An 8,676-nucleotide genomic window follows, 5' to 3' on the forward strand; every position below is an offset into this window, starting at 1 on the left:
TAGTCTCCTAAATAGCTGGTGGCATCACTGCTAAGGACAGTCGTGGTGACAGGATTTTAAGTTACAAAAATAAAATTAAACTTTTAAGCCTGGTTTCAATAGGGATAAATACGCAGAACAAGATATTGAGGGAAATATTGTCAGTTTCTGCCTGCAGTAAGTGGAAAATGCACAGGGTTTTCAGTGCCAGGAATATTTAAGCAGTGCTGCAGTAAGAGCTGATTTGTAAGAGTTGTGGTGTTGGTTTCGTGGTGGGCAGGACAGAAGTAGAGTATTTTAACAGATTTTGGATTGCGTATGGAGGAGTCTGTTCCAAATCCTTAACCACTTTGGTTCAGTTCTGTGTGTTCATTGATTTATTTACGACACATCCTCGTGTAGCAGTGCAGGGTTTAGAACTCAGCTTTATATCAATCACAAGTGGTGGTCCTCAAGGCTGAGTACTGGGGCTGGTTCTGTTTAATACCTGTAAGTGATATGTACAAGGGGATTGAGGGCACCCTCAGTAAGTTTGCAGATGACACCAAGCTGGGCAGGAGTATTCTGCCTGAGGGTAGGATGGCTCTGCAGAGGGATCCAGACAGGCTGGACCGATGGGCTGAGGCCAACAGTGTGAGGTTCAACAAGGCCAAGTGCCGGGTCCTGCACTTGGGTCACAACAACCCCGTGCAGCGCTACAGGACTGGGGATGAGTGGCTGGAAAGATGCCTGATGGAGAAGGACCTGGGGGTGTTGGTGGATGGCCGGCTGAGCCAGCAGTGTGCCCAGGTGACCAAGAAGGCCAACAGCATCCTGGCCTGTGTCAGGAACAGTGTGGCCAGCAGGACTGGGGCAGTGATTGTTACCCTGTACTCGGCACTGGTGAGGCCCCACCTCGAGTACTGCGTTCGGTTTTGGGCCCCTCACTACAAGGCAGACATTGAGGTGTTGGAGCGTGTCCAGAGAAGGGCAATGGAGCTGGTGAGGGCTGGCTGAGGGACCTGGGGGTGTTCAGCCTGGAGAAAAGGAGGCCGAGGGGAGACCTTCTCGCTCTCGACAGCTCCCTGAAAGGAGGGGGTAGCGAGGGGGGGGGTCGGTCTCTGCTCCCAAGGAACAGGTGATAGGACAAGAGGAAGCGGCCTCAAGTTGCACCGGGGAGATTTAGGATGGATATTAGGAAAAATTTCTTCCCCGAAAGGGTTGTCAAGCACTGTCACAGGCTGCCCAGGGAAGGGGTGGAGTCGCCATCCCTGGAGGGATTTAACAGAGGGGCAGACGTGGTGCTGAGGGACGTGGGTTAGTGGTAACTTGGCAGTGTTGGGCTGATGGTTGGGTTGGACTCAATGACCTTAAAGGTCTCCTCCCACCAAAACGATTCTATGATTCTATATTCAACTGTGCTTAACTTCTGAGAGAGCAAATAATCTTTCTCTGATTCACTGATTTAAAATTTCGCACTATACAGTCTGTCATGTGGAGGGAATACAAATACTGTCAGTGATGTAGAGCTGAAATGTAACGGCAAGATGACTGTTGGACGCCTCATGTGCCTCATCCTTTTAAAGCCTCTCAAGAGTCGCTTCTTTTTTCCTCGGCAGCCTCAAAATTGTCATTCAAACTAACGTTCACTGTGCGTACATTTATAGAGAACAGGAGAAAAAAAAAAGCCAGGTAATGGGACAGCTCTCATTTGGAAGAGTATAAACAGCGAAGAAGTCTATTCTTCCGCCAGCAGCCACCTGGCTGGAAAAAAAGCTCTCAAAATAATCCAGAGGGTCAAAGGGATCTCTCGGGGCAGAGGGCCCCTTTTCTGTGCCTGCCAGCTCGGCTGCAGGCTCGTTGCCCTCTCCTGCTAATTGCGGTGTCGTTCACCGAGAGATGCTCTGGTTCATAAACCCGCAGGAAAGCGCGGCTGTAACTATAGCCAGCCCCAGGGAGCTGATCCGGAAAGGCCGCGGGGACGTAAGCTGCTTTGTCACGGTAACGGACATAGAGCTTGGCCTGCGAGCTTGTCTCAATCTCAAAGCTTTTGCCCATTCAGGCTAAACTAACCGCAGAAATTTGGATATACAGTGGATAAACACACGAATTTGGAAGAACTCAGTGTACGGAGCCGGTGTGGATGGTGTTGCTCAAATAATTTGGAATAAGCATGGAGTGGCAATCAGTTTGTATGATCCGGGGCGTCAGAGCACACTTGCTGCGGTCTCTTTTCCCTCGGTTGCAGCCTCAGGCGGCGGTAGCGCAGCTCTCCGTGCCGTTTGCCTGCTGGGCTGAGAGAAATGTGAACGCTGCTGATTCTAAACAGGCGTGGAATTGGTGTTCATGGGTGCACGGTCTAAAATGGCTGATAGATGTAGGTAAGGAGGTTATGCTGTGTTATGAGATACACAGCACAACTCCAGGCTGGGCAGAGAATGGCTGGAGAGCCACCCTGAGGAGAAGGCCCTGGGGGTGGTGGTGGATGAGAAGCCCCCCATGAGCCGGCAATGTGCGCTGGCAGCCCAGCGAGCCCCCGGCCCCCCGGGCTGCATCCCCCGCAGCGTGGCCAGCAGGGCGAGGGGGGATTGTGCCCCTCTGCTGCGCTCTGCTCTGGGGAGACCCCCCCGCAGTGCTGCCTCCAGCTCGGGGGGTCCCCACAGCAGAAGGACACAGAGGTGTTGGAGTGGGGCCAGAGGAGGCCCCGGAGATGCTGGGAGGGCTGGAGCCCCTCTGCTGGGAGGACAGGCTGGGAGAGGTGGGGGGGTCAGCCTGGAGAAGAGAAGGCTCCGGGGAGACCTTATAGCAGCCTTCCAGCACCTGACAGGGGCCTACAAGAAAGCTGGGAAGGGACTTTTTACAAGGTCATGTAGTGATAGGACATGGGGTAGTGGCTTCAAGCTTGAAGAGGGGAGATTTAGAATAGAAAACAGGAAGAAATTCTTGGCTGTGGGGGCGGTGAGCCCCTGGCGCAGGGTGCCCCGAGCAGCTGTGGCTGCCCCATCCCTGGAGGTGTTCAAGGCCGGGTTGGACGGGGCTTGGAGCAACCTGGGCTGGGGGGAGGTGTCCCTGCCCAGGGCGGGGGCGTGGAACGAGATGGTCTCTAAGGTCTCTTCCAACCTAAACCATTCTATGGTTCTATGATTCCTCTTCAAACCGGGCTAACTAAATTTCAATTGCAATTAGAAGTGGTGAAGTGCTGAAGTTTTGCCCCTGCTGTTAAAACCAGTTTCCGTGCAGGCTGGCACTCGCGTAGGGGAACTTTTCCATAAATCTGGAATTTGTCCAGGAGCTACATGCCCATATGCACACACGCGCCCGAGCCTCGCAGCAGCTGCTCGGCGACAACAATATCGTGTATCAGCTGCGAGAATAAGTTCTGTGTTGGCTTTTTCACAGGATCCTGCTCCGTTATGATTCTCTTTGTTTCCAGGGGAATAACGGCGTCTCACAGCCGCCTCTGTCAGGAGCAGCTCTTTGCCAGGGGACGCACGCGGCGTTGATGATATGTACCGCTTAGGTCCGTTTTGGCGATGCAAAGTTTATTTTTGGGGGTGTGAGGGTTTTCCGTGCCCGGTTAATACGCGGGGTATAACCCTGCGGAAATAATTTAAATTGCTGTATGAGTACTCGAGTCTCGAGACAGTGAAGACCCTACAAATGTGCCACAGGTTTGGGAGGGGCTTTTTCTGGGCTTGTCATCTGACATCTTGACATCTGATGCGGTCTTTGCCGAGAAGCTGATGTGACAAGAGAAGCAGCCTGGGGACATTCAACGAGATCAGGTGTTGCTGGAATACGTGGGTGGTTTCGTAGCGGCTGGGGTTTCCCGAGGGCTGCCTTTGCCGCAGGGACCACACGGCCACCGCTCCGCTCAGCCCCAGAGCCTGCAGCTGATACCCCATCGCTCATTGCTCAGGAAAACCCAAAGCTGAATAATCTTGACCCAAGTAATTTACTAATTTGAATAGAACTTAAACACTGGAGCGGAGCTGAGAAGCTCATGATAAGTGTATTTATTTCCAGGACTGCTTTGTTTACATACAGGAGTTAGATAGATTCTTCTTTATTTTGATCTCTGCTCCCTCTAATGGGGAGAGTTGTGTGATAAATATGTTCTAAATCCAGAAGTGCCTGAAGTTTCAAGAATATTGAAAAATAGAGGTTTGTGGTAAATAACAATAAGATGAGAAGACCCAGAGGTGCAGGAGCGAGGTATGTTTGTGTAGAGGCATGGAAGAGGAAATTGGGGTGTGAGGGGAGAGGGCAGGATCATTGCCGACTCCCTACTTTGGATTCTGGCAGAGAGGAGCAAGAGGTCAGAAAAGTTCAGAATTTAGAGACAAAATCAGGCAGGAATTAGAGGGGGAATCAAAGGAAGCACAGGTATTTCACTCCATCCTGTTATTTTTGAAAGTCGTCCAGAGCTACGCATGACTTTCAGCTTGGGGATTTCCCTACGAGCCGACATCCTCCTGCGTGCGCCGGCGGAGTTTGGGTGGTGGGACACCCCCCCGTTCCTGCCCCTTCTCCTCCTGCTGCTCCTCTCATCCCCACCATCAACACAAAACGTGACCATGACGTTCCAAAAACAGCTCAGCGGAATACTGCTTGTGCAGGTGTGCCTCTCTTCCTGCGTCTTGCCCCTTCCCAAGGGGCCGCGTCCCGTTTAATGACCCAAATATTCCACAGAAACGGGAACGAACGCGGGGCTGACCCACCGGCGCGTGGGGTTTGAGCTCTGCGGCCCTGCAAAGCCGCCGCTCTGCCAGCTAATCCCGTTAAAGACGCGAGAGCCAGGCACCTCCTATTTTTATTTTTTTTTTAAATTAAAACCTCAATAATACGTAGTTAGTTGTTCTATTTGGAAAACTATTTATTAGGCACCACGGCGTGGATCGTAGTCTTTGACTACAGACTGTGCATGTTCAGTAACGGTCTGTGACCAACTCCTCCTTCTCCATACGCATGTCATGTCCTCATTTTTCTGAAGAGATGTATCTATAGGGATAGATGGCATGTGCTGTATGTATGTATGGTACTTATAGAGGGATGGCTAGCAGTGTGCCCGGCTGGCTCTTACACAAGTTGGGGTTTTACATGCACGCACAGAGCCAGAGACTGAAAATCTGTCTTTGAACATAGAAATCCTGTAAAAAGGAGGAATTTCCCAAGCAAAACTCATAAATCGGGTTGACTGGTGTGCCACGTATTGGCAAATTTTGGCTGTTTCCTCTCTGCCAGCCCTTTGTTATCGCTTCGGTTTCTGCTGGGTCTGACGCTGCAGAGTTGCTGCAGACTCGCTGAAAGTTTGGAGTTGGAAGGAGCCGCGGGAGGCCGTCAGGTCCTGCTCCCCGCAGGGTCAGCGAAGGAGTCTGCGAGGCTGAAAAAACACCAAATGTCGATGTCTTTGCATCATCGATGTTATTTTGCCATTGAGCAAAATGTCAACAAGAGGAACCCCTTCCTTCCCGGCCCCTGCCTACTCCTGGGAAAAAAAAAATAAAATAAAAGGTTCTGAAAACCTGTTGAAAGTACCCCAATGAAAATTGAACTGAAAAAGCATCTGTTCCCAAACTTCTAGTGTAATGGGTGAGGTTTTCTGCTGCGCATTAACACCCACAGCGAGGATAAGGAGGCCGAGGGGAGACCTCATCACTCTCTACAACTACTTGAAAGGGCACTGTAGAGAGGTCGGTGCTGGTCTCTTCTCACAGGTAATTAATGACAGAACGAGAGGGAATGGCTTCAAGCTCCACCAGGGTAGGTTTAGACTGAACATTAGGAAAGAATTTTTCCCAGAAAGGGTGGTCGGGCGTTGGAATAGACTGCCCAGGGAGGTGGTTGAGTCCCCATCCCTGGATGTGTTTAAGAGACGTTTAGATGTGGTGTTGGGGGATATGGTGTAGGGGAGAACTTTGTAGAGTAGGGTAGATGGTTGGACTCGATGATCCCAAGGGTCTCTTCCAACCTAGACAATTCTATGATTCTATGATTCTATTCTATGATAAGAAATAGCCGGGTGGTGTGTGTTTGTTTTTTTTTTTTTTCTTTTCCTCTTGACAAGTGTCCCACCATCGCCCATTAAGGAACGAAACCCTTGGTCTCGCCTGGAGAAAAGCCAAAGGCTGGTGGTGGAGCTTTGAGCCCGGTGCCCAAACCTGCAAATCTACACAAAAAAAAGGGGACTAAATAATAGTCGCAAACTCGCTGTGGCTTTTACCTTCCACGGGCTGCCCCGTGAATAGCAGCTCCTTCACCTGGGCAGTGGCAATCCTTGCTTTAGGGTTGGGTTGTGGTTTTGTTTTTTTTTTCAGGGAGGCTCAGGCTGCTATCTCGGGAGCTGCACAAACACAAAGGTCTCGTCGGTGTGGAGGCTGACGGGGGGCCGGGGGGGACACACACGACCTAACAGGATTAGGAGACTGAAATTTCATGCAGCTGGGTGTTATGCTTCACCGAGAAAGTAATCTCTCCCGCTAAAACCGCCGCGTCTGGCAGATTGGAAAAGCTTTAAGAAAAGCAGATGTAGTCTGAGGGCTGGACTTTGCGGAGGGGTTTATGTCTAAGAGAGACACAGCGATACCCCATAGAGACTAAGTGATGACTGGTAGAAAATGCTGGGAAACAAACTTCTTGGAATATATTTGAGGCCCCATCCCTGGAGGTGTTCAAGGCCAGGCTGGAGGTGGCCTTGGGCAACCTGGGCTGGTGGGAGGTGTCCCTGCCTATGGCAGGGGGGTTGGAACTCGATGATCTTCAAGGTCCTTTCCAACCTAAACCATTCTATGATTCTATGATTCTATGATATTTCCCCTGGAGAAGACTCCAAATTTTGGTTAGTGGGGTGTTTTCAGGTGACAACCCATCATTCCCATTGTAAAAAAGCCATGTAGGGACACGTGTGTTGTACCCTACCTTGTGCTTATGTTGCTGAGCCATTACTTGAGCGCCAACACCAAGAAATACCCGTCCCAGGTGGTCAGCTATGGGGTCAGCAAAATCAACCCCCCAGTCTGCTGTTCCCCGTCACACCTCCACGAGCTTTAGGTGCAGCTCTGTTCTTTGGCTGGCCAGAAACAGCGCGGTATGGCGCGTACCCTCACAGCAGGAGGATTATTTACATTTTTTTACAAAAAAAAAAAAAAAATGAGCAAGTTACCTGCTTAAATTAAGTCTAAGAGGCTTGGCCAGGAGCCCCTTGCCGCAGTCCCAAATCAACGCTTTTTGGGCAGGAGGGTGGGGTTAGTCGTTTCTAGCACACGTGGGCCGACATGTTGAGGTTTAGCCCGTCTTCAGTAGAGCTCGATAGACACAGCTGTAGACAACTAAAAGCTATTTAAATTTTACATTGGAGAGTAGTGACGTGTTTATAAACATCAGTAAAGATGGCTTTTCTCAGCTTAAAAAAATACACCTCTGGGGGAGGTATTTTTTGACAGCTTGATAGCACTTTGCTTTTTTTTTCCAGTATCCTCAGCCCCGTGTTGGGTTTGTTTGCCTTTCTTGTGGATAGGCTCCATCACGTCGAAGCTGTCCTGCCACTTTTTTTAGTCTGAGACTTGTAGGGTTGAGCTCCGTGTGATGAAATGTGTAAATGTTACCTGTCTAAAAGCTGATGAAATCTTAAAAAAGGGATAGGAAACCTTAAACCCTATATATACATGTAAGTTGAAATAGATATGTTTAAAATGCTTTCAAATATATAATGTGAATGCTAAAGGGATGACATTATTCGATCAGGCTGGGCAGTGGGTGGCTGGTGGTTGGCTAAGGAGGAATCTGAGTTGACTTTGGGATTAATGTCAAGAATCCCACTCAGAGACGAGCAGAGATATTGGTACAAGAACGAATCAAATGGTCTAATGAGGTTGGTACCGTAAAGCGTAGATGCAACAAAAATTGGAAGCCCGTTTTGACATGCAGCTGGACATGTAATGCCTTGGGTTGTACAAGGATACAGAGGGTTGGTTCCCAGCTTGGTTTTTTAATTCTGAATTTATACCACTTTGGGCATTGCCATTTCCAGGGTTTGCACTGTCAGATCATGACATTTAACTTATGCTTGCCATTGACACCCCACCTGGAGTACCGCGTCCAGCTTTGGAGCCCCCAACAGCAGAAGGACACAGAGCTGTTGGAGCGGGGCCAGAGGAGGCCCCGGAGATGCTGGGAGGGCTGGAGCCCCTCTGCTGGGAGGACAGGCTGGGAGAGCTGGGGGGGGGGTCAGCCTGGAGAAGAGAAGGCTCCGGGGAGACCTCAGAGCCCCTTCCAGTGCCTAAAGGGGCTCCAGGAGAGCTGGGGAGGGCCAGGTTGGACGGGACTGGGAGCAACCTGGGCTGGTGGGAGGTGTCCCTGCCTGTGGCAGGTTGGTGGAACAAGATGATCTTCAAGGTCCCTTCCAACCTAAACCATGCTATGATTCTATGATTCCATAATATGCATATTTTTAAGTACATTTTCCATTTCCTTTCCTGCTAGCTACATACAGCTATGGTGGTGGTACCATTTACCAGAGGCAGAGTTCAACTTGGCAGTTTCTTGGTGGAAGAAGGAGCAAGTTGTGATGCTGGGTCCTCTCCCCAGCCTGGAACGGGAATATACAGGAACCTCCGGCCATTAGTGAGGCACTCGGGGCATAACCTTGGCTGGTTGCTTGAGCCTCCCTAAGGGCGTTAAAAATGCTCTCAGACACTTTGCCCTGCCAGTTAGTCCAAA

The sequence above is a fragment of the Vanellus vanellus genome (assembly GCF_965231255.1).
Source record: "Vanellus vanellus genome assembly, chromosome: 5".
Lineage (NCBI taxonomy): Eukaryota > Metazoa > Chordata > Aves > Charadriiformes > Charadriidae > Vanellus > Vanellus vanellus.